This window comes from Trachypithecus francoisi, unplaced genomic scaffold (assembly GCF_009764315.1).
Source record: "Trachypithecus francoisi isolate TF-2019V2 unplaced genomic scaffold, Tfra_2.0 Lachesis_group8, whole genome shotgun sequence".
Taxonomy (NCBI): domain Eukaryota; kingdom Metazoa; phylum Chordata; class Mammalia; order Primates; family Cercopithecidae; genus Trachypithecus; species Trachypithecus francoisi.
The window spans coordinates 54,253,783-54,279,605 of record NW_022681473.1 but is presented as its reverse complement, the minus strand read 5'-3'; positions in this window follow the sequence as shown (position 1 = coordinate 54,279,605).

Here is a 25,823-nt window from a genome sequence, read left to right as displayed (position 1 = left end):
GGAAAGATTGGAGGTATGCTATTCTCTCATATGAAATGACAATGGCTACTATAAAACACAGTGTCAGCTCAGTTCTCACTTGGGCTCCCAGAGACAAGCCCAATAGACCAGGCCCCAGGATCAACGGTGGTCAGTTTCCAGACCTCACTTTATCTTACCGTTTTGCCAGGGTGTCATTCTGGCAAATTCCTATTCCTCCAGTGCCTGAGTGGATGGGATGGCTAATATTATGAGTCAACTTGACTGGGCCACATGGTGCCCAGAAATAATGTTAAACATTATTTCTGGGTGTGTCTGTGAGATGTTTCTGGATGAGGTTAACATTTGATTTGGAAGACTGAGTAAAGCAGATTGCCCTCCTCAGTGTTGGTGAGCCTCATGCAATCCATTGAAGGCCTAAAGAAAAAAAAAGACTAAGAAAGAATTCTTTCTCTCTGACTGTCTTTGACCTGGGATATCAGTCTTCTGCCTTTGGACTTGGACTCAGACTGGAATTTATACCGTTGACTCTTCTGGTTCTCAGACCTTTACACTCAGACTGGAACTATACCATTGGCTCTTCTAGGTCTTTATCTTGTTGGGTACAGATCTTGGACCTCCCAGCCTCCACACTTGTGTGCGCTAATTCCTGATAGTAAATCTCTTTATTATTTATCCATATATCTGTATCTATCTCCTACTTTATTGGTACTTCTTCTCTGGAGAACCCAGACTAATACAATAGGGCAAAGTCAATTGGGCGGGGCTAGGCAGGCAGACACTCTAATTTGTGTCTCTCCTCCTTTAGACATACAGACCAAAGGTGGGTATTGATCAGAGGGTCCTCTGATATTGATGTAGCTTGGTCATTTTATTTTTTTATAATGTTTTATTCTTATGTCATTTTATTTTATGGGCTTGGTTGTTTTTGCAACCGACCTCCTGCCTGGCTCTCTGTAGTTTTTCTGAATCACAGCTGTAGTCCCTGGGAGGTCCTCTCTCCAGGGGGCATTGGCAGAAAAGGGAGCATATGTCAGGGGGCTGGGCAAGCTGGCAGAAACCTTCTTTATCTGTTTAATGTTTTATTAGAGTCCATGTAGCAATGTATATAAACAAGTCCCATGGTGAGAGAATTCAGAATAAATTACTGACTGCAATTTCCTGTTTGGCAATTGATCTTGTAGATTGGAGACTCAAGATGGAAACTGCCTGGTATTATTATCCCAGCTTCCATGTTGAAGGGCCCACAAATTCCTTATGAATCCTATGATGTCAGAACCACATGAAGCCTTAGAGACCAGACAGTCTAATGCCACATAACGTTGATCAGGCTCAGAGACTCAGAAAGACCTGAGGTCATGTGGCAAAGAGAGGCATAATCCTGGCTGTGATACTAGTTCAGGTTTAGCACCCTGAGGGAGAGATTTTAATAGGTATGAAAGATTATTTTAAGACAGCCAAAGTCTGTTATTACTTGTTGAGGGTCTCAGAGCAATTGGCCTGCATTTTCCCTCCCTGTTGTTTCTTAATGTGTGTTTATGGCCCAGCCTTGGCATTTTTTTTTTTTTTTTTTCTGAGATGGAGTCTTGCCCTGTCACCCAGGCTGGAGTGCAGTGGCGCGATCTTGATTCACTGCAACCTCTGCCTCCTGGGTTCAAGCAATTCTCCTGCCTCAGCCTCCTGAGTAGCTGCGATTACAGGCACGTGCCACCATGCCTAGCTAATTTTTTTTTTTTTTTGTATTTTTAGTAGAGACGGGGTTTCACCATGTTGGCCAGGCTGGTCTTGAACTCCTGACCTTGTGATCCACCCGCCTCAGCCTCCCAAAGTGCTGGGATTACAGGCATGAGCCACCATGCTCAGCTAGCCTTGGCATTTTGAATTCTGATTCTTTTGGCAGCCAAAGGCAGCTCTGTGCTGCTGAGGGCTGTTATGGAAAAAGAAAGTACCCAGGGCTCAGACAAGCCAATTACCCAGTGGGACCCTCAGTTTTATCCTCTGTTTTATAGGCAAGATAATCCCTGACCTGCCTCTGTCCCACAGTGACAGAGTTAATGAAAACAAACTCTGTAAACGGAAAGATCTCTTTTGCAACAACAAAGCCAGGACCTGATAGAATTTAATGCTTTAAGGAGAACCTTCTCTCTAAGGTGCCAACTCACCTCTTGAAACTGTCTCCCCAAATCTTACCACCCCAGGGTCCTCATTTCTGCCAACACCCCAGCAGGAGAGAGAAATTGTCCTTTAACAAGTTGGTCAAGTGAATCTCATGCTGCCCTAAACTGTGTGTGCTTCAGTGTCTATACATTTTCTTCTCACTCTATTGCAAGTTCTTTGCATGTTCTATAGAGTTGTTTCAGTTATCTACTGCTGTGTAACAAATCACCCCAAAACTTAATGGCTTTAAATAACAATAATTATTTTTCCCTCTCATAGTTTGTTTGGGACAGAAATTCTGGAGCAGCATGGCTGGGTGGTTCTGGCTCAGGGTCTCTCATGAGCTTGCCTCCAATGTCAGTCAGGGCTGCAGTCATCTGAAGGCTTGACTGGGGCTGAGAGAGGAGGATCTACTCTCAAGGTGGATCACTCACTGGCAGGTGAGTTAGTGCTGGCCATTGGAGGGGGCCTCGGTTACTCTTCATAGGGCACCATGGATGTTTCACATCATGGCAGCTGGCTTCCTTTATAGCAAGAGTTCTGAGGGTCCAAGGCAGAAGCTGCAAGGCCTTTTATGACCCAGCCTCATTTGTTTTGTATTGTATTGGTCACTCAGGGCTAGCTGTGATTCAGTGTAGGAGGGGATTACATGAGGGCAAGGATATCAGGAGGCAAGGATCATAGGAGGCTGGCTACCTCCATCTACCTCTGACTCCTGATGATTCATAGCTTTCCCATTGAAAATACACTTGTCCCTTCCCAAGGCCCACAAAAGTCGCATCATATTATAGTATCAGTTTGAACTCCCAGGTCTTGTCCTCTAATTGGGTCCAGGTTCAAATGAGGCTCCTTGGGTAAATTTCTAAAATATAGTACCTCCTGCACAGTTCCTCTTGATCTATAGACCCATGATAAAAGAAACCTATTATCTTCCCTCTACCTAATATACAGTGGTAGGGCAGGCATAGGATAAGCATTATAGATCATCCTGTAAAAAGGAAGAAGAAAGGAAAATGGGAGGTACACCGGGGGCCTCAGCAATTCTGAAATTCTGCTGGGAACATGGGCAGTTTCTTGATTAGAACTCAGTCCTACTGCCTGAGGATGGTTCTCTATGGCTCTTGGCTCCAATCTCTGGGCTCAGAGGCAGAAGCTGAGTCATCTTCTCTTTTCCATAAAAAACAACCAGTGTTTGCAGCTAAGTAGTTTTCTCAGCCTGCTTTCTTATAGTGATTTAAAGGTCCAAAGACCTATTTTCTTTTCTTTTCTTTTCTTTTTTTTGAGATGGAGTTTTGCTCTTGTTGCCCAGGCTGGAGTGCAATGGTGTGATCTCTGCTCACTGCAACCTCCACCTCCTGCAAAGACCCATTTTCATTGTATACGATCACTGTCCCTTTTAATCCATGCAGACAATGTTTCACACAATGTAATAACCTTGTAATCTATGAATAAGACTCTATAAATCCTATTGGCATTCACTCTATTAGTTAAAAGTCACAACCACAAGTATCAATGTGATAGACTACTTTGCATCTTGAGTTTCCTGTAAGGCTGCTATGGGATATTGCAATTAAGATTACCAGAAGCCCTAATGTTAATGGGTGAGGGACCTCTTTTTTCCCCTGTTTGAAGCACCACCTTACATATATCTGAGGTCTTAATAAAGGGCTTTGCATTCAGCCTGTCAGTTTCATCTTTAGACCATTTTTCCTACCGGGACACTGAATTTGATCTTTGCCTGGAGGACATTTTAAAATTTCAGTATCATTTCCTATCTGGAGAATTTAGCAATAAGACATTTTTATTTTCAAACTCAGCAAGTCCTGGCCCCTTTATGTTCAATGGTTCTTTCTTTAACACATCTTCTCACTTTTCATATTTTTATTATAAGCAATCAGAAGCCAGGTGGCACCTTCAACACTCTGCCTGGAAAGCTCCTTTGCTAGATCATCCAATTCATTAGGTACATTTTCTACTTTCCATTTTACTGTAGAAGATGGTATTGCTGAATTTTCCCTCACTGTATACTATGGATTGAGCGTTTATGTCCTCTCACATATTCATGTGGTGAAGGCCTAACCCCTAATGTGACTGTATTTGGAGACAGAGTCAGTGAGGAAGTGATAAAGTTTAAATGAGGTCACTAAGGGTGGGGCACTAATTCCATCAGGCCAGGGCCCTTAAAGAAGAGGAAGAGGGCTGGGTGCCATGGCTCACACCTGTAATCCCAGCACTTTAGGAGGCTGAGGCAGGCAGATCACTTGAGCTCAGGAGTTCAAGACCAGCTTGGGCAACATGGTAAAACCCTGTCTCTACAAATACAAAAAATTAGCTGGATGTGGTGGTGTGTGCCTGTAGTCCTAGCTACTCGGGAGGTTGTAACGTGACAAGATTGTGTCACTGCACTCCAGCCTAGGCAACAGAGCAAGACCCTGTCTCAAAAATAAAAAATAAAAAATAAAAAAAAAAAAAAAGAAGAGAAAAAGACATCAGAGCTCTTCCTCTTCCAGGTGAAGACACAACAGTAAGACAGCCATCTGCAAGCCAGGAAGAGAGCCCTCACAAGGAATCAAATCAGCCAGAACCTTGATCTTGGATTCCCAGCCTCCAGAACTGTGAAAAATGAATTTTATTGTTTAAGCCACCCAGTTGATGGTATTTTGTTATGGCAGTTCAAGCAGACTGATAGACCATATTATAAAGATTCCCTTTCCTCTATTTTCTAATATCACCTTTCTTACTTTCCATTAAGCACTCATGGATAGCCTTCTTGCAGTGCTGGTTATAACCCTAAAAGACACAATTCCAAGAGCCATATATCTGAATGTTGAAATATTAAAAGATCAAAATCCCTAAAGATCAAAATCGCCAGAGTCTAAAATCCTATAAATCACAATCCTGAAAGATTAAAATCTAGAATGTTGAAATCCTGAAAGCCAAATTCTGGGGGGAGGAATTACTGTGTTTTTGGTCATACACAGGGTAGTTGCATCATGTTAGGTGGAACTATTACCTTCTTATTGTCTTTATTTAAGGAGATTAAAAGAGGTATGTGTGTGTGCCAAGTTGGCAAGGGGTAGAGTTGTGGACTTAATTTGAAGTGTCAGCTTGACTGGAATAAGGAGTACCTACAAACTTGGTGAAGCATTATTTTGGGTATGTCTGTGATGGTGTTTCCAGAGGAGGTTAGTGTGTGAGTCTGGGTGGACTAGGTGGGGAAGATCTGCCCTCAATAGTAGTGAGCACCATTTAATCATCTGGGAGCCCAGAAAAAACAAATACAGAAGGTGAATTGGTCTCTCTCTGAGAGCTGTGACAGGTTTTTCTTCTGCTGCCTTGGACATCAGAACTCCAGGTTCACCAGCCTTCGGACTCCAGGACTTAACACCAGGTTTTACCCAGGTCCCAAGGCTTTTGGTCTCAGTCAGAGAGTAACACAGCTGGCTGCCCTGATTCTCAATGTAAAAACATGGAAAATTCCTCAATAAATGATGATACGTCCTTTTTGTACATCTGCATTGTTAAAAATAAAATCTCTTGAGAATTTCCATATAACACACACATCCTCCCATGTACTTTAAATAATATCTGATTACCTGTAATATCTAATATAATACAAATGCTATATAAATAGTTGTTGTTCCATATTGTTTAGGAAATAATGACAAGAAAAGATATGTGGAACCTATGGATATGGAGGGCTAAGTATCTATATATAGTCATTTTTGGGAAATGTAATCTGACATAAACACTCAGCACGCACCATCTAGCAGGTCTTTGATGATTACTTGTTGCTCATTTGTTGTTTTACTGACTTTGTGGCTTAATCATAAGGAAAGTGGTAGTAAAAGTAGTAATGATAACAATAACTACAACCACCATTCATTAAGCTCTTATTACCCTGTGAAGGACTTGTTTTAAAATTTCCCTTTTGGTTGAAATATAACTTGTTTCAATAAAACTCACAAAACTTAAGTGTACATCTCAATGAATTTTTATGTATTTTTAAAACATGTAAACAAAACTAGAGCCAGACATAGGACATTTGCAATACACCATAAGGTTCCTGTGTACCCCCTCACTGCCAAGCTCCCTTCCTTCTCCCAGGTAAACACTTTTCTCATTTCTCTCCCCATAGACTAGTTTGCCTGTTCTTGAACTTCATATAAATGAATCATAAGTATATGAACTCTTTTTGTCTGGCTCCTCTACTGTGCAAAGCACTTTATATTCATTATCTCACTTAATTCTTGCAACAACCTTATGAGATAGCCAACAATTCACATGCTGGCTATATGCTGCCCAAGTGCATTTCGTTTAGTCTGCACAATATTTTAAAATGTTTGGGGGGGCGGAGCAAGATGGCCGAATAGGAACAGCTCCAGTCTCCAACTCCCAGCGCGAGCGACACAGAAGACCGGTGATTTCTGCATTTTCAACTGAGGTACTGGGTCATCTCACTAGGGAGTGCTGGACAATCGGTGCTGGTCAGCTGTTGCAGCCTGACCAGCGAGAGCTGAAGCAGGGCAAGGCATCGCCTCACCTGGAAAGCACAAGGGGGAAGGGAATCCCTTTTCCTAGCCAGGGGAACTGAGACACACAACACCTGGAAAATCGGGTAATTCCCACCCCAATACCGCGCTTTAAGCAAACGGGCACACCAGAAGAATATATCCCTCACCTGGCCGGGAGGGTCCCACGCCTACGGAGCCTCCCTCATTGCTAACACAGCAGTCTGTGGCGATCTAACCGCAAGGCAGCAGCGAGGCTGGGGGAGGGGCGCCCGCCATTGCTGAGGCTTAAGTAGGTAAACAAAGCCACTGGGAAGCTCCAACTGGGTGGACCTCACAGCAGCTCAAGGAAACCTGCCTGTCTCTATAGACTCCACCTCTGGGGGCAGGGCTCAGCTAAAAAAAAACAACAGGGGAAGCAGCAGAGGCCTGAGCAGACGCGAACGACTCTGTCTGACAGCTTTGAAGAGAGCAGTGGATCTCCCAACACGGAGGTTGAGATCTGAGAACGGACAGACTGCCTGCTCAAGTGGGTCACTGACCCCTGAGTAGCCTAACTGGGAGACATCCCCCACTAGGGGCAGTCTGACACCCCACACCTCACAGGGTGGAGTACACCCCTGAGAGGAAGCTTCCAAAGTAAGAATCAGACAGGTACACTTGCTGTTCAGCAATATTCTATCTTCTGCAACCTCTGCTGCTGATACCCAGGCAAACAGGGTCTGGAGTGGACCTCAAGCAATCTCCAACAGACCTATAGCTGAGGGTCCTGACTGTCAGAAGGAAAACTATCAAACAGGAAGGACACCTATACCAAAACCCCATCAGTACGTCACCATCATCAAAGACCAGAGACAGATAAAACCACAAAGATGGGGAAAAAGCAGGGCAGAAAAGCTGGAAATTCAAAAAATAAGAGCGCATCTCCCCCTGCAAAGGAGCGCAGCCCATCGCCAGCAACGGATCGAAGCTGGTCAGAGAATGACTTTGACGAGATGAGAGAAGAAGGCTTCAGTCCATCAAACTTCTCAGAGCTAAAGGAGGAATTACGTACCCAGCGCAAAGAAACTAAAAATCTTGAAAAAAGAGTGGAAGAATTGACAGCTAGAATAATTCATGCAGAGAAGGTCATAAACGAAATGACAGAGATGAAAACCATGACACGAGAAATATGTGACAAATGCACAAGCTTCAGTAACCGACTGGATCAACTGGAAGAAAGAGTATCAGCGATTGAGGATCAAATGAATGAAATGAAGCGAGAAGAGAAACCAAAAGAAAAAAGAAGAAAAAGAAATGAACAAAGCCTGCAAGAAGTATGGGATTATGTAAAAAGACCAAATCTATGTCTGATTGGGGTGCCTGAAAGTGAGGGGGAAAATGGAACCAAGTTGGAAAACACTCTTCAGGATATCATCCAGGAGAACTCCCCAACCTAGTAAGGCAGGCCAACATTCAAATTCAGGAAATACAGAGAACGCCACAAAGATACTCCTCCAGAAGAGCAACTCCAAGACACATAATTGCCAGATTCACCAAAGTTGAAATGAAGGAAAAAATCTTAAGGGCAGCCAGAGAGAAAGGTCGAGTTACCCACAAAGGGAAGCCCATCAGACTAACAGCAGATCTCTGGCAGAAACTCTCCAAGCCAGAAGAGAGTGGGGGCCAATATTCAACCTTCTTAAAGAAAAGAATTTTCAACCCAGAATTTCATATCCAGCCAAACTAAGTTTCATCAGTGAAGGAGAAATAAAATCCTTTACAGATAAGCAAATGCTTAGAGATTTTGTCACCACCAGGCCTGCCTTACAAGAGACCTGAAGGAAGCCCTAAACATGGAAAGGAACAACCAGTACCAGCCATTGCAAAAACATGCCAAAATGTAAAGACCATTGAGGCTAGGAAGAAACTGCATCAACTAACGAGCAAAATAACCAGTTAATATCATAATGGCAGGATCAAGTTCACACATAACAATATTAACCTTAAATGTAAATGGACTAAATGGTCCAATTAAAAGACACAGACTGGCAAACTGGATAAAGAGTCAAGACCCATCAGTCTGCTGTATTCAGGAGACCCATCTCACATGCAGAGACATACATAGGCTCAAAATAAAGGGATGGAGGAAGATCTACCAAGCAAATGGAGAACAAAAAAAAGCAGGGGTTGCAATCCTAGTCTCTGATAAAACAGACTTTAAACCATCAAATATCAAAAGAGACAAGGCCATTACATAATGGTAAAGGGATCAATTCAACAGGAAGAGCTAACTATCCTAAATACATATGCACCCAATACAGGAGCACCCAGATTCATAAAGCAAGTCCTTAGAGACTTACAAAGAGACTTAGACTCCTATACAATAATAATGGGAGACTTCAACACTCCACTGTCAACATTAGACAGATCAACAAGACAGAAAGTTAACAAGGATATCCAGGAATTGAACTCATCTCTGCACCAAGTGGACCTAATAGACATCTATAGAACTCTCCACCCCAAATCAACAGAATATACATTCTTCTCAGCACCACATCGCACTTATTCCAAAATTGACCACATAATTGGAAGTAAAGCACTCCTCAGCAAATGTAAAAGAACAGAAATTATAACAAACTGTCTCTCAGACCACAGTGCAATCAAACTAGAACTCAGGACTAAGAAACTCAATCAAAACCGCTCAACTACATGGAAACTGAATAACCTGCTCCTGAATGACTACTGACTACTGGGTACATAATGAAATGAAGGCAGAAATAAAGATGTTCTTTGAAACCAATGAGAACAAAGATACAATATACCAGAATCTCTGGGACACATTTAAAGCAGTGTGTAGAGGGAAATTTATAGCACTAAATGCCCACAAGAGAAAGCAGGAAAGATCTAAAATTGACACTCTAACATCACAATTAAAAGAACTAGAGAGGCAAGAGCAAACACATTCAAAAGCTAGCAGAAGGCAAGAAATAACTAAGATCAGAGCAGAACTGAAGGAGATAGAGACACAAAAAACCCTCCAAAAAATCAATGAATCCAGGAGTTGGTTTTTTGAAAAGATCAACAAAATTGACAGACCACTAGCAAGACTAATAAAGAAGAAAAGAGAGAGGAATCAAATAGATGCAATAAAAAATGATAAAGGGGATATCACCACCGACCCCACAGAAATACAAACTACCATCAGAGAATACTGTAAACACCTCTACGCAAACCAACTAGAAAATCTAGAAGAAATGGATAATTTCCTGGACACTTACACTCTCCCAAGACTAAACCAGGAAGAAGTTGAATCCCTGAATAGACCAATAGCAGGCTCTGAAATTGAGGCAATAATTAACAGCCTACCAACCAAAGAAACTCCAGGACCAGACAGATTCACAGCTGAATTCTACCACAGGTACAAGGAGGAGTTGGTACCATTCCTTCTCAATAGAAAAAGAGGTAATCCTCCCTAACTCATTTTATGAGGCCAACATCATCCTGACACCAAAGCCTGGCAGAGACACAACAAAAAAAGACAATTTTAGACCCATATCCCTGATGAACATCGATGCAAAAATCCTCAATAAAATACTGGCAAACTGGATTCAGCAGCACATCAAAAAGCTTATCCACCATGATCAAGTGGGCTTCATCCCTGGGATGCAAGGCTGGTTCAACATTCGCAAATCAATAAACATAATCCAGCATATAAACAGAACCAAAGACAAGAACCACATGATTATCTCAATAGATGCAGAAAAGGCTTTTGACAAAATTCAACAACCCTCCATGCTAAAAACACTCAATAAATTCGGTATTGATGGAACGTACCTCAAAATAATAAGAGCTATTTATGACAAACCCACAGCTAATATCATACTGAATGGGCAAAAACTGGAAAAATTCCCTTTGAAAACTGGTACAAGACAGGGATGCCCTCTCTCACCACTCCTATTCAACATAGTGTTGGAAGTTCTGGCTAGGGCAATCAGGCAAGAGAAAGAAATCAAGAGTATTCAGTTAGGAAAAGAAGAAGTCAAATTGTCCCTGTTTGCAGGTGACATGATTGTATATTTAGAAAACCCCATCGTCTCAGCCCAAAAGCTCCTTAAGCTGATTAGCAACTTCAGCAAAGTCTCAGGATACAAAATTAATGTGCAAAAATCACAAGCATTCTTATACACCAGTAACAGACAAGCAGAGAGCCAAATCAGGAATGAACTTCCATTCACAATAGCTTCAAAGAGAGTAAAATACCTAGGAATCCAACTTACAAGGGATGTAAAGGACCTCTTCAAGGAGAACTACAAACCACTGCTCAGTGAAATCAAAGAGGACACAAACAAATGGAAGAACATACCATGCTCATGGATAGGAAGAATCAATATCGTGAAAATGGCCATACTGCCCAAGGTCATTTATAGATTCAATACCATCCCCATCAAGCTACCAATGACTTTCTTTACAGAATTGGAAAAAACTGCTTTGAAGTTCATATGGAACCAAAAAAGACCCCACATTGCCAAGACAATCCTAAGTCAAAAGGACAAAGCTGGAGGCGTCATGCTACCTGACTTCAAACTATACTACAAGGCTACAGTAACCAAAACAGCATGGTACTGGTACCAAAACAGAGATATAGACCAATGGAACAGAACAGAGTCCTCAGAAATAATACCACACATCTACAGCCATCTGATCTTTGACAAACCTGAGAGAAACAAGAAATGGGGAAAGGATTCCGTATTTAATAAATGGTGCTGGGAAAATTGGCTAGCCATAAGTAGAAAGCTGAAACTGGATCCTTTCCTTACTCCTTATACGAAGATTAATTCAAGATGGATTAGAGACTTAAATGTTAGACCTAATACCATAAAAACCCTAGAAGAAAATCTAGGTAGTACCATTCAGGACATAGGCATGGGCAAGGACTTCATGTCTAAAACACCAAAAGCAACGGCAGCAAAAGCCAAAATTGACAAATGGGATCTAATTAAACTAAAGAGCTTCTGCACTGCAAAAGAAACTACCATCAGAGTGAACAGGCAACCTACAGAATGGGAGAAAATTTTTGCAATCTACTCATCTGACAAAGGGCTAATATCCAGAATCTACAAAGAACTCAAACAAATATACAAGAAGAAAAAAACAAACAATCCCATCAAAAAGTGGGCAAAGGATATGAACCGACATTTCTCAAAAGAAGACATTCATACAGCCAACAGACACATGAAGAAATGCTCATCATCACTCGCCGTCAGAGAAATGCAAATCAAAACCACAATGAGATACCATCTCACACCAGTTAGAATGGCAATCATTAAAAAATCAGGAAACAACAGGTGTTGGAGAGGATGTGGAGAAATAGGAACACTTTTACACTGTTGATGGGATTGTAAACTAGTTCAACCATTATGGAAAACAGTATGGCAATTCCTCAACGATCTAGAACTAGATGTACCACCATATGACCCAGCCATCCCAATACTGGGCATATACCCAAAGGATTATAAATTATTCTACTACAAAGACACATGCACACGTATGTTTATTGCGGCACTATTCACAATAGCAAAGACTTGGAATCAACCCAAATGTCCATCTGTGACAGACTGGATTAAGAAAATGTGGCACATATACACCATGGAATACTATGCAGCCATCAAAAAGGATGAGTTTGCGTCCTTTGTAGGGACATGGATGCAGCTGGAAACCATCATTCTTAGCAAACTATCACAAGAACAGAAAACCAAACACCGCATGTTCTCACTCATAGGTGGGAACTGAACAATGAGATCACTTGGACTCGGGAAGGGGAACATCACACACTGGGGCCTATCATGGGGGGGGGAGGGAGGAGGGATTGCATTGGGGAGTTATACATGATATAAATGATGAATTGATGGGTGCTGACGAGTTGATGGGTGCAGCACACCAACATGGCACAAGTATACATATGTAACAAACCTGCACGTTATGCACATGTACCCTAGAACTTAAAGTATAATTAAAAAAAAAAAGAAAGAAAAAAAAATGTTTGAGTCTGACTACTTTTAGGATTATAATTTAATGCAGTCACTAGTGCTTGTTATATTATAGCCAGGCAATGTTATTTACCTTACTTTCCTGGCACCTACAGGCATTGGGTTTACATACTCTAAGGGGAGCATTATTATTGTCTCTAGCACGTGAAAAAATACTTGTTCACCAGGGGTGAACCACTTGCATAAAACCTCATATCACAGAAATGGCAGAAGTGGGATTTGAACTCAGGTCTGTCTTCCTACCGCACTCCTAAGTTAGGATCAGAAAAGACAAATTTGTCCCCAAATTCTATTGCTTTGAAGTCTGAATGCCTTTGTCTGCACACCCTCCTCTGCAACTTCACGCCTCTGCTTAGCCCAGGGGCAGTGCAGGGGCCATTGCAGTCAGCCTCACCCTGACTCCAGGTCAGCCTCCAGTGCTCACCAAAACACCTCTGAACTCCCATCTGATCCTGCCAGTCCCAAACACATTCCCCATTTCTTACTTCTGTCTCTTTGCTCACACTGTTTTTTCCTGCCTGGAATTCCCAACCCTACTTAGTTATCCTTCAACGCTCAACTAAAAATGCTACTTTCTACTTGTTGCTCCCACATCCCCTGGCCAATCAAGCACTCCTTTTTCTTCTCAGGACACAAAGACTCAGTTTTTAAAATTTGTACTTCAATTACCAAATGATATATCAAATTAACCCCAAGTGACTTTTGGAATGTAACCAAAGTATCAGTCCCATAAAAGGCTATTTCATTTATTTAATCTCTGCTAAATGCATCACTACTTTTTTATTGATTCTTAAGGAAGAGAGGTGAGAAGAATCTGTGCTACCCCCACTGGGTTCCAAATGAACAAGCAGTCAGAAGTTTATTACTTCCAAATATTCCCACTTGCTTTCTAGATATCCTATAGGGTTTCAGTTCCATCACAGCAATGCTTACTGAGCAGCCCTGGGCTTGATCATGTAGCTTGGGTGTCTGGGAACAAAAAGACAAGGCTGCATCTCCGGGCTAGGATGGGTTGGAGTCTGGTTGCGGGTGTCCATGGAGACAATGGCAGGGTGGAGTGGCAGCTGGTTTGGGAGTATCTGGGGATGCTATTAGAGTTCAGGGTTGTTGATTCCAGCCCTGTCTCTTCTTTTTTGGATCTTGGGATAGTTATTAACTTCTCTAGGTTTCAGTTTCCTTATTTGAAAAATGCATATTCCAGGTAACTTTATGAGTTTTTGGACCTCGGGCAAATATAATTGGATTTTTCTTATCATCTATGCTTTGAAAATTGGCTCAGAAGTTTGAGATGCAAAATTTTATTTTCTTATAGCAGTATTCAGATAATAAAAGTAATAGATGTTATTTTCTATTGGACATTTACTATGTGCCAACCCTGTGCCAGGAAGGGTTATTATATGCATTATCTCATTTATTCTCACTATGACCATGGTCATCACCACTTGACAGAGGAGGAGAAAGCTCAAAGAGGCACTGATTTGCCTGATGTCACATGATTGGTGAGCTACTAATTTTTTTCTTTTTTTTTGAGACAGGTTCTTACTCTTTCACCTAGACTGGAGTGCAGTGGTGTGATCATGGCTCACTGTAGCCTCAAACTCCCAGGTTCAAGGGCTCCTCCCACCTCAGCCTCCCAAGTAGCTGGGGCTAGAGGTATACACCACCAGCCCAGCTAATTTTTGTATTTTTTTTTTTTATATAGAGACTGGGTTTCACTATGTTGCCGAGGCTGGTCTTGAACTCCTGGGCTCAAGTGATCTGCCCACCTTGGCCTCCCAAAGTGCTGGAATTAGAGGTGGGAGCCACTGCTCCCGGCCAAGTTACTGACATTTGACTGAGCAAATGATTGGCAAAATAATGGGTGTCATATCTATTTCCTGTTTCTCCTCAGCATCTGCCCCTTGCTCCTTTGCCTGTTGATAGCAAATCTAGACTGTTTGATCAAAGGCAGGTCAATCACAGCACCCCATGCTACTCACTCGGGCTTGGCCCAGGAGGGTGCACATGGTATAAACTGGGCAAATTAGAGTCCTTCCTGGGATCTTTCAGATTGAAGCCCGAGGGAGAGTGCTCCTCTTGCTTGGATCATGGTTTCAGAGGAGAGGCTGTAGATGGTCATGTTGTCTCTTACAATTTAGGGAGAAGAGCAGAGGTGGAGTGAGTGAGAGAGAGAGAGAGAGAGTGTGTCAGTCCTAAGTAACTGGGTCCCTGGTTCAGCTCCTGTGCTGGCCCCTGGAATATGCTGCAGACACTGTCCTTTGAAATTGTATGAGTCAGCTAGGGCTGCCATAATAACAAAATATCATAGACTGGGTGGCTTAAACAATAGACATTTATTTTCTCACAATTCTGGAGACTGGAAAGCCTAAGATCAGGGTGCCAGCACGTCTGGTTTCTGGTGAGGGCTCTCTTCCTGGCTTGCAGACAACTGCCTTCTCTCTGTGTCCTCACATGGTGGAGAGAGAGGGCTCTGATGTCTTTTCTGCCCCATATAAGGACATCAGCTTTCTTGGATTAGGGCACCAATCTCATGACCTTATTTAATCTTTACTACCTCACAGACTCTATCTCCAAATTGAGTCACGGTGGGAGTTAGGGCTTCAACATATGACTTGGGGTGGGGTGGTGGAGGACAGAAACTTTCAGTCTGTAATGGGATGAAGGGCTATTTACTTCAAGCTGCTGGGAGCTGCTGGCAGGAAGCCCTGAGCTGCCTGTCTCCTACGGTAACTCAGCTGAGGAGAGCTGCCTTGTCTAAGGTCACACCCTCCTTTATGGTGTGGGATATACAGACCTGGCATCCCTGCCTCAACTCAGGGCAACTGACCAACATGGGGAGATGAAAACTTGGCACCATCACCCCAGCTTCAGAACTCCCCTGGGGTAGGTGGGGCCTCTGCCGAGTGATGTAGTTTCACATCTCAAGTTCTCCCTTCGCCTAACGCTGCTTCCTTCCTTTCCACAGGCTCTCCTTAATGAGCTAATTTCCTCCAACGGAATGTTCATCTGGGAGGTTGCTTCCTGGGAACCAGCCTGTCCTGGGGTTCCCAAAGCTGCTCTGCTTCTTCATCTTCCCCTTCAGTTCTCTGAGCCACTCCAGCAATATATTCTCATTTTTTGTTAAAGGTCTTTTGAGTTTAAGTTTTGTCACTTCTCAACTTCTAAACACTTCTGAAAGATTCCTGATGACTTCAGTGAGGAAACTGCTGCCTCTCTTACTCTAGCAGGGCCCACTGAAGAGGGCTAGTGGGATCTGGAGTGAGGGGTCCGGAAGACAGTGCCATGAGTAGATGGCCTGGTGGCAGCAGTACCAATGGGAGTTGAGCTGCTGCCCAGTGCAGGGGGTTGAACTGCCTGGTGCATGGGTTAGAACTTCCCAGTGCATGGGTTAGAGCTTCCCAGTGCATGGGGTAGGGCTGCCTAGTACATGGGGTAGAGCTTCCCAGTGCATGGGGTAGAGCTACCTAGTACATGGGGTAGAGCTTCCCAGTGCATGGGGTAGAGCTACCTAGTACATGGGGTAGAGCTTCCCAGTGCATGGGGTAGAGCTACCTAGTACATGGGGTAGAGCTTCCTGGTGCATGCGGTAGAGCTGCCCGGTACATGGGGTAGAGCTTCCCAGTGCATGGGGTAGAGCTTTCTGGTGCCTGGGGTAGAGCTGCCCAGTACATGGGGTAGAGCTTCCCAGTGCATGAGGTAGAGCTTCCCAGTGCACGGGGTTGAGCTGCCTAGCACATGGAGTCTCAATTGCTAGTTTCTAGGAACAGCACTTGTCTGAAGCTCTGTGCCGCCCAGAGTCCAACCTGCCCCATCCTCTACTTCTCTCTCCTCATGCCTCACCTTGCTCTTCCTTTGGCTTTGGGATACTTCCTTGTCTTTGCCTTTCTTCTCCCTCTTTTTTAGCCTCGCATTTACCTACCCCTCACTTATATGTCAGTATTCTCCAGATTCTGCTTACAGATCTCTTCTTCTATTTATTCTCTCAGATTGAATTTCCCAGTGACTTCAACAGCCACTTTTTGCTAATACTCCCAATTCTGTATCTCTAGCCTACATCTTCCCTAACTTCCAAAGCTATACATCTTTGCTGCTGGGAGTTTCCACCTGGAATTGAATGGTGTTGTGGGTTGTATCATTTCCCCCCAAAATATGTTGCATTCTACCTCTCAGTACCTCAGAATGTGACTTCATTCAGAAATAGGTCTTTACAGAAGCAATCAAGTTATAAAAAGATTATTAAGGTGCACCCTAATCCAATATGTCTGGTATTCTTATAAAAAGGGGGAAATTTGAACACGGACACAGACACAGACACACACACACACAGACACACACACACATCATAGAATATGAAAGCAGAGATTGGATGATGTGGCAGGATCCAAAGAATGCCAAAAATTGTCAGCAAACCACCAGAAGCTAGGAGAGAGGTCTGGAACAGATTTCTCCTCACAGTCTTCAGAAGGAACCAGCCCTGGCAACACTGTGATCTGGGACTTCCAGCCTCCAGAACTGAGACAACACATTTCCGTTGTTTACACCATTCAGTTTATGGTACTTTGTTACAGACTCCTAGCAAATTAATACAGATAGCATAAGCAAATATCTAAATCTCATAGCCTATAGAAAAGTAAAATGGTACTGTTAGTTTATTATTTGTGAAGCTGCTATTTACCCTGATAGTGGAAAAATAATTATTAATGTTTACCTGCTTAAGGCATTACATGCAGGAAGAAATTGATACAGAAAACTTGATGTTTAGAAAATATTTGAAAGAGCTGGAAGAGTGAAGATCAGGAAAAACTGCTGATGGCCTCAGAAAATCAAAAAGTTGCTAAAAAACACTCTCCATGAATGATTTCAGCTGCCTGAAGTACTGATGTAGGTGATTCCTAGGAGGACCTATGGAAACCACTTGTAAAATCTTCTGCCCTCCAATGTCTGAGTACTAATAATGGCTTGTTCCTCTGCCACCTTCCAAATCTCATGATAATGCTTCTTATTGGTGGAACAAAAATCAGGACCCTGCTGGCAGAGGGATCTGGGAAAATGTAGTCTTTTGGTTTCCAGCTCCTGGTGACACTAGAAGAGCTAAAAAGAGCTGGCAAAAGTGCTGAAAGTGCTAACAGTCAGTACGCAGCACAAAATGCATTTGAAGTTTTAAGGGGATAACATTTATGAATTTTCTTTGAAAAGTAAACTGTGCCATGCAAATACAAGATGTTTTATAGATGGAGAGGATTTATAATCATAGAACATTTTAATAAAACAATTCATTATTTATGAAAAAAATCCAGACACTGGCACACTCCAGAGCTATTGCAGGTTCAGTTCCAGAACACTGCAATAAAGTGGATATTTTGATAAAATGAGTCACACAATTGTTTTTTTTTTGGTTTCCTAGCGCATTTAAACATTATGTTTACATTATACTATAGTCCATGAAGTATGCAACAGCATTATGTCTAAAAAGCAGTGTATGTACCTTAATTTAAAAATATATTTTTAGCCAGGTATGGTGGTACCTGCCTGTAGTTCCAGTTACTCAGGAGACTGAGGCAGGAGGATTCCTTGAGCCCAGGATTTCCAGGCTGTAGTGAGCCATGATCATGCTACTGCACTCCAGCCTGGGTGACAGAGAAAGGCTATGTCAAACAACAACAACAAAAACACCCTCTCCCCACAAAAAACTATGAAAAACCTCCCCCCAAATACAAACAAATGAAAAACTTTTTTTGCTAAAACATGCTATCACCTGAGCCTCCCAGTGAGTTTCAGTCTTTTTGCTGGTGTGGGGGTATCTTGACTTGATGCTGATATCCGTTGACTAATCAGGGTGGTGGTTGCTGAAGGCTGGGGTAACTGTGGCAATTTCTTGAACTAAGACAACATTGAAAGATTTCCCAGTACGATGTGATGCTGTTTGATAGCATTTTACCCACAGTAGAACTTCTTTCAAAATTAGAGTCAATCCTCCCAAGCCTTGCTGCTTTATCAACTAAGTTTATGTAATATTCTAAATCCTTTTTTGTCATTTCAACAATGTTCACCAGGAGTAACTTCCATCTCAAAAGACTTCTTTCTTTGCTCATCCACAGGGAGCAACTAATTATCCATTAAAGTTTTACTATGAGATTGCAGCAATTTGGTCACATCTACAGGCTCCACTTCCAATTCTAGTTCTTTTGCTCTTTCTACCACCTGTGTGGTTCCTTTCTCCACTGAAGTCTTGAACGCCACAGAGTCATCCCTGAAGGTTGGAATCAGCTCCTTCCAAACTCTTAGTAATGTTGATATCTTGGCTTCCTCCCATGAATCATAAATGTTCTTAATGGCATCTAGAATGGTGAATCCTTTCCAGAAGGTTTTCAATTGACTTTGCCCAACTCCATCAGAGAAATCACTATGTATGGCAGCTATAGCCTTACGAAATGTGTTTCTTAAATTGTAAGACTTGAAAGTCAAAATTACTCCATGAGGCCAGGCACCGTGGCTCATGCCTGTAATCCCAGCACTTTGGGAGCCTGAGGCAGGTGAATCACCTGAGGTCGGGAGTTTGAGATCAGCCCGGTGAAACCTCATCTCTACTAAAAATACAAAAAATATTAGCTGGACATAGTGGCAGATGCTTGTAATCTCAGCCTCTCGGGAGGCTCAGGCAGGAGAATCACTTGAACCTGGGAGGTGGAAGTTGTAGTGAGCTGAGATCATGCCATTGCACTCTGGCCTGGGCAACAAGAGCGAAACTCTGTCAAAAAAAAAAAAAACAAACAAAACTCCTTGATCCATGGGCTGTAGAATGAATGTGTTAGCAGGCATGAAAGTAATGTTCATCTTTTTCTTTTTGTACATCTCCCTCAGAGCTCTTGGGTAGTCAGGTGTATTGTCAATGAGCAGGAATATTTTCAAAGAGATCTTTTCTTCTGTGTAATAGGTCTCAACAGTGGGCTTAAAATATTCAGTAAATCGTGCCATAAATAGATATGCTGTCATCAGGCTCTGTTTTTCCATTTATAGAGCACAGGCACAATAGATTCAGCATAACTTTTTTTTCATGAATGGTTTCTTTTTTTTTAATTGACACATGATACTTGTAAATATTTATACGACAGAGTGATATTTTGATACATGCATACAATGTGTAGTGACCAAATCATTAGCATATCCACCACCTCAAACATCTATCATTTCTTTGTGTTGTGAACGTTCAAAATCCTCTCTTCTAGCGTTTGAACATATACACTAAATTATTGTTAACCATATTTACACTACAGTGCTATAGACACTGTAGTGTAAATTTCGTATCCATTAACCAGCCTCTCTATATCCTCCCTTCCTCCCTGTTCTTCCCAGTCTCTAATAAACAGAGTTCTACTTTTTTACATCTATGAGGATTTAGCATAATTCCTAAGGGCACTAGGATTTTCAGAATGGTAAATGAGCTTTGGCTTCAACTTAAAGTTAACAGCTGCATTAGTCCCTAATAAGAGAGTTGGCCTGTCCTTTTAAGCTTTGAAGCCAGGCATTGACTGTCTCTAGCCATGAAAGTCCTAGATGGCATCTTTCCCCATCTGTTTCATCTACATTGAAAACCTGTTGTTTAGCTAGATCTTCTGGGTAACTTGCTTCACCTTTGCCATCGGCACGTGCTGCTTCACTTTGTACTTTCATGTTATGGAGACGGCTTCTTTCCTTAAACCTCAAGACATATGTGAAGCTAACTCTGCTAGCTTCAAACTTTTCTTCCATAGCTTCCTCACTTCTCTCAGCCTTCATAGAATTGAGGAGAGTTAGGGCTTTGCTCTGGATTTGGCTTTGGCTGCAGGGTATGTGGTGGCTAGTTTGATTTTCTATACAGGCCACTCAAACTTTTCTATATCAGCAATAAGGCTTTCTCATCATTTGTGTGTTCACTGGAGTAGCACTTTCAATTTCCTTTAAGAATGTATCCTTTGTATTTACAACGTTGCTACCTGTTTGGTAGAAGAGGCCCAGCTTTCAGCCTATCTCAGATTTCAACATGCCTTCCTCACTAAGCTTAATCGTTTCTAGCTTTTGATTTAAAGTGAGAGATATGCAACTCTTCTTTTCACTTGAACATATAGAGTCCATTGTAGGATTACTAATTGGCTTAATATCAATATTGTTGTGTTTCAGGGATTAGGAAGGACCAAGGAGAGGGAGAGAGACAGGAAAACAATTGGTTAGTGGAGCAATCAGAACCCACGTGACATTTACCAATTAAGTTCATCATCTTATATGGGCATGGTTCATAGTGCCCCCAAACAATTACAGTAACATCGAAGATCACTGATCACAGATCACCATAACAGACATAATCATAATGAAAACATTTGAAATATTACAAGAATTACCCAAATGTGGCACAGAGACATGAAGTGAACATATGCTGTTGGAGAAATGGCACCAATAGACTTGCCACAGACCTTTGATTTGTAAAATCACAATATATGTCAAGTAACTAAAGCAAAGCCCAATAAAATAAACTATGCCTATAATTGACACTAAAGTATTTTTGTGTTCGTTTTCTGAATAATTATTTCAAAACTCTAGTTTTAAGTGAGTGAATATGTTTATGCACATCTGTCAATGAGTCCCCATTTGTCCTGTGATGAGTTTGTATGTGCAATTTTATGCCTTCTCTGTGTTTGTATGTGAGTCTGTGGGTTAGGAGGCCTCTGTCTTTGTGTGTGCATGTAAACCTGGGCTTAGACTGGGGAGTGTGCTCAAAAATCAATTCTAATAGCAAATCTATCCTAGCTATTCCTGCAGCACCTTCAGAATCCAGACCAGACCCCTTCACTTGCCTTCTGTTCCCTCTTGTTCTCTTTCTCCTACAAACAGTTCTATATCCCAAACATCTATGTCCTTCTAGAATGACCTCTCCATCCACTGCCTCTCCCTTCATGCAGGCTTCATCATCTCTCTCCTGGGTGATTGCAACAGCCTGTTCCCTGTCACTTTTCCTCCTACCTCCAAACCTGCTCTTTTATTTTTGAGAAAAGTCATCTTTCCTGTGTATAAACTGAATGCCTATTTTATTAATTGCCATTGCTCACTGGATGTAGAAATTAGTCTAGAAGTCAAATGGCTTCAACTAGAGCCCGCATTATTACATTACTGCAGTGAACAGAAACTTGCAATTCACGCCTTGTTATTAGATTAGCTGCCAATTGAGGAGGGTCATGACAATCTGACTTGAGTCTTGGCAAACTGAGTTGAACCTTAATTGCAGGAGGTGAGGCATCAAGACTTCAAATCTGGTCTTGTCCCTGTTCACTATCCTGGCGGTAGCCCCTGTGGGAAGGCACCGAACACTCTGGATGGCAAGGTGGCCCTTCAATAGCTGGTACTCAGCCAGGCTCCATAGGAGGACAGGCCTCCTGATTAGAGAATTTTTTTCTACTTTGGACTGGTCTTGATTCTTTTGACTTTGTGACTGTATCTGGAGAGGACCTTACAGAAAATGAATTCATCCTCCCAGAGCTGGAGGAAGTTATCATATTTTTGAGGCAGCTTCTAAATCATTCTAAATCACCAGAAAAGCAATTATGTCCTGCCACTTCTGCACAGGTCTTGCTTCTTCGTTTCTTCCTTCCCTCCCTTTCCACCATTCCCTTAACTGTGAATTACCTCCATGAGGTAGATCTGTCTGGTGTGATCTTCACTGTATTTCTGCTACAGAGAGCCTGGTACAGAACTGACATTCAGTAGATTTTGTCACGGTGTGAATATGCCAGGCACTGTGTTGATACTGTGATAAAAGGTGAATCAGGCACAGTTCCTGCCCTTGAGGAGGACAGAGACAAGGAAACAAACAATTAAAATGCAGCAAGGTAAGGGCAATGTGAGAGTCGAACACAGCGCAGTGAGGGAGCTGAGAGGAGTGGAATCAGACTCTCCTGCAGTCAGCAATTATTTCTTGGAAGAGGAGACAACCAAGCTGAGTCTTAAAGGTTGCAGGAGTTTTCTAGGTAGAAAAATGGGGAAGGGAGAGAGAATTCTAGGTAGAGAGACTAGCTTGGGCAAAGGCATGCAAGATGCAGGAAGTACCATGATGTGTGCAGGAAATTGCAAAATGTCTGCAGTGGGTGGAACATAGGGGATGAGGAGGCCACTGGTGAAGACTTGGGTCAGAGAGTCTGTTCCTAGGGGCAGGGCTGCTATGTCTCACCGTATGGGCTGTTTACTTTATGAGGGTGCCCAGCCAAGGGGGCGAGTGAAGCTAAAATACAGCTCTGACTCTGTGTGACAAGTGTGTGCTTGTGGTCACATCCTCCCAGAGGAGACTCTGTAATTTGCACAAGGGCTCCTGTGGGCTAGCAGCGTCTTTGTGGAGGGCCTTGCAGGTCTTGTGAAGGCTGCACCTCTGTACGGCAGTGGTTCTCAAGCTTTTCTCATTAGAGTCTCTTGGAAGGCTGCTTAAAACACAGGTTGCCGGCCCTCCCTACTTTTAGGGTTTCTGGTTTGTAGGTCTTGGGTGAGGCTTGAGATTTTGCGTTTCTTTTATGTTCCCAGTGATGCTGATGATGCTGGTTTGGGAACCACACTCTGATAATTACTCATCTGGGTAACACGAAGTCAGTGGAAAGGGTTAGGTAGGAGAAGCAGAACCAAGCCTCAGGTAAAAGGGGTGTTTTCTAGGATTAAAGTTTCTGATAGCCCTTGTGAACCAGTTAAGGCAGCTGCTATATAAAGGAGAGTAGATACACACTGTCCCCCATCGTGTCCTGTCAGGTGAGGTTTAACAGCTCTATTCATTCAAACGGGACTTCTGTCCCAGGATCTTCCTGTTTAAGGAGATTTTGCTCACAGATGATTTAAGGAATGGCTGTATCATTACATGAAGCTCACTCTTAGAGCATTTAAATAGTGAGCTCCCAAATGATTTAAATGTTTGTTTGTGCTTTATTAATTACTCTCTTGAGGAGCTGGGGACAAGAGAAACCTAAAGCCACCAACTAAAAGATGAGTCACACATGGTAGTAAAGCTTCTTTGAAAACTCTTTTATCAGTTCATTAATACTCGACTTCAAAATTATAAGTGTGTGTGTGTGTGTTTGGAGAGGGAAGGGAGAAGGACATGGAGCCACAGAGCATCAGGACCTCACACACATGAGCAAATGTTTGCTGAATGAGGCTGTGGCACGTGGATAGAGTATGGTGGTGGGGAATCCAGGGATGGTCTGAATGAGGGAATCTGGGCTGATTCCCTCATGTGATTTTTCACACATGTCTGTGCTTCAAAAAAATTGCAACCTCTGGCATTAATGGGTTAATAAGATTCCCATGAGCATGGAGAGAGAATGGCTGTACTCTTCCTTCCCTTGGGGACTCAGGCCCAGCTTGCCCTTAGGTTGGGGGCTGGAGCTCAGAGGTGGTAGGTGGTAAAGGGAGTCTATCTTTATTTTCTAGTTGGAATATAGTCTCCAGGATAAACTAGTTTTGGGACAGAGGTGGGGAGAATGGATGCCAGAAAAACATCCAACCCGATTACCTTTTGCCTGTTCCCAGACTTAGCCCCAGCCTTTCCTGAGACCTGGGACAGGACAGAGGCTGTGAGATCTCTATTACTCACTGATTGATGTTGTCCATTAGGGAGCCTCATGCTGGCTGAAGGGCTGCCATCCCCAACTAGCTCAACTGTCACCAACCACAGCCTGTCAGCAGCGTGACTGGGAGAAGGAAAGCCTTGTTAGAGGCAGCCAGATTCTGCTTCTTGGTGTCAAGGAGAAAAGGAGAGGGGAAGGGAGTTCACTCAGACGCTGCAATCAAGATCAGGTTGTTCTTAATTAAGACAACTCCAGGCAGCACATTTCCATAATTTCCCATTAAAGAGGTCCTGATATATGAGTCATTGCGGGAGCTGTGATTCCCCGGGTCAGCACTGTTCTGTGTCTGAGGCTCCTCAAATCAAAAGGCCAATCAATTTCAATCACCCAGGCTTTCTGATCCCCTAAGAGGTGCCCAGCTCCATGCCAGACTCTGTGCCCAGCCTGGAGACGGATGCAGCAGTGGATCTGGCTTTAGTTCCTGCTACCCAGGGAAAAAGCCTTGTCTATTTCCTGACCTTGGGAGAGAGTCATGGATTCAGATGCAAATGGGCATGGGGCTATTCCAGGTGGGCTCTGGTGCTTTCTGTGATAATGACCAGGAAGTAGTGTGGGACAGAGGGAAGAATACTGGATTTGGAGATAGTAGGTCTGAGTTTCATTTAGCAAATCTTTGTTAGAGTCACCTTGTCCAGTGGCTTGGGATTAAACGATGAATACAAGACAGTTAGTGTCCTCAAGAAGCTCTAAGGGCAGGGATAGACTCTAAACCAAAAACTGAGTTGAGTGTGGTTAGTGCTATATCGGGCAAGCACAAAGCGTTCTGGGAGTGCAAAGGAGGGAGAGCCTAATTGGCTGAAGGAGGAGGGATGGTGGAGTGGTTAAGAAGACCTCATTTTTAGCTTCCTTGATTATTGTGATCATATAACCTTTAGTGAAACTCAGTTTCCTAATATGTAAAATGGGCATAATATAATTTTCTCAAGACTGTTGTGAAAATTCTTGAGAAGATATATAGAAAGGTCTTGGCAGAACCTGCTTTGTACTTGTTCTTATATTTCCATGGTTGACTTTTTTTCTAGGTATTAGGATCTTGAGAGGAGATGCTAACTGCGAGTCTGCCCTGGCACATAGCATGGCAGACTCGTGTCACTTGTCATCTAGCCCTTTTATATTGGTGGCATCCTGTGTATGGGTAGAAGACCAACAGACCACACTGGTCCTGACACATGTTCCTCTCTTCCCTTCTCAGCATGGTTGCTCAGGCTGGAAGCAATGACTTCGAGTGTCTAAGACAAGCTAAAGTAATTTCTATTCTTTGGAAGAAGGCATGTAAGTGTGTAATACAATTTTGAAATATTTTTATTCCAAATAGATCTCAATACATGTTTTTATGTTTGGCATCACTAGTGACCATGAAACATGAAATTCCTATTTTGCAGTGAAAATACTGAGTTTTAGAGATCCTACTACATTTTGCAGAGCTAAAATTCAAAGCAATGTCTATGGAACTTGAAGGGCTAAGATATTTCTGTGAAACTATGCTGAAGTTCACATGTGTAATTTCATGACTT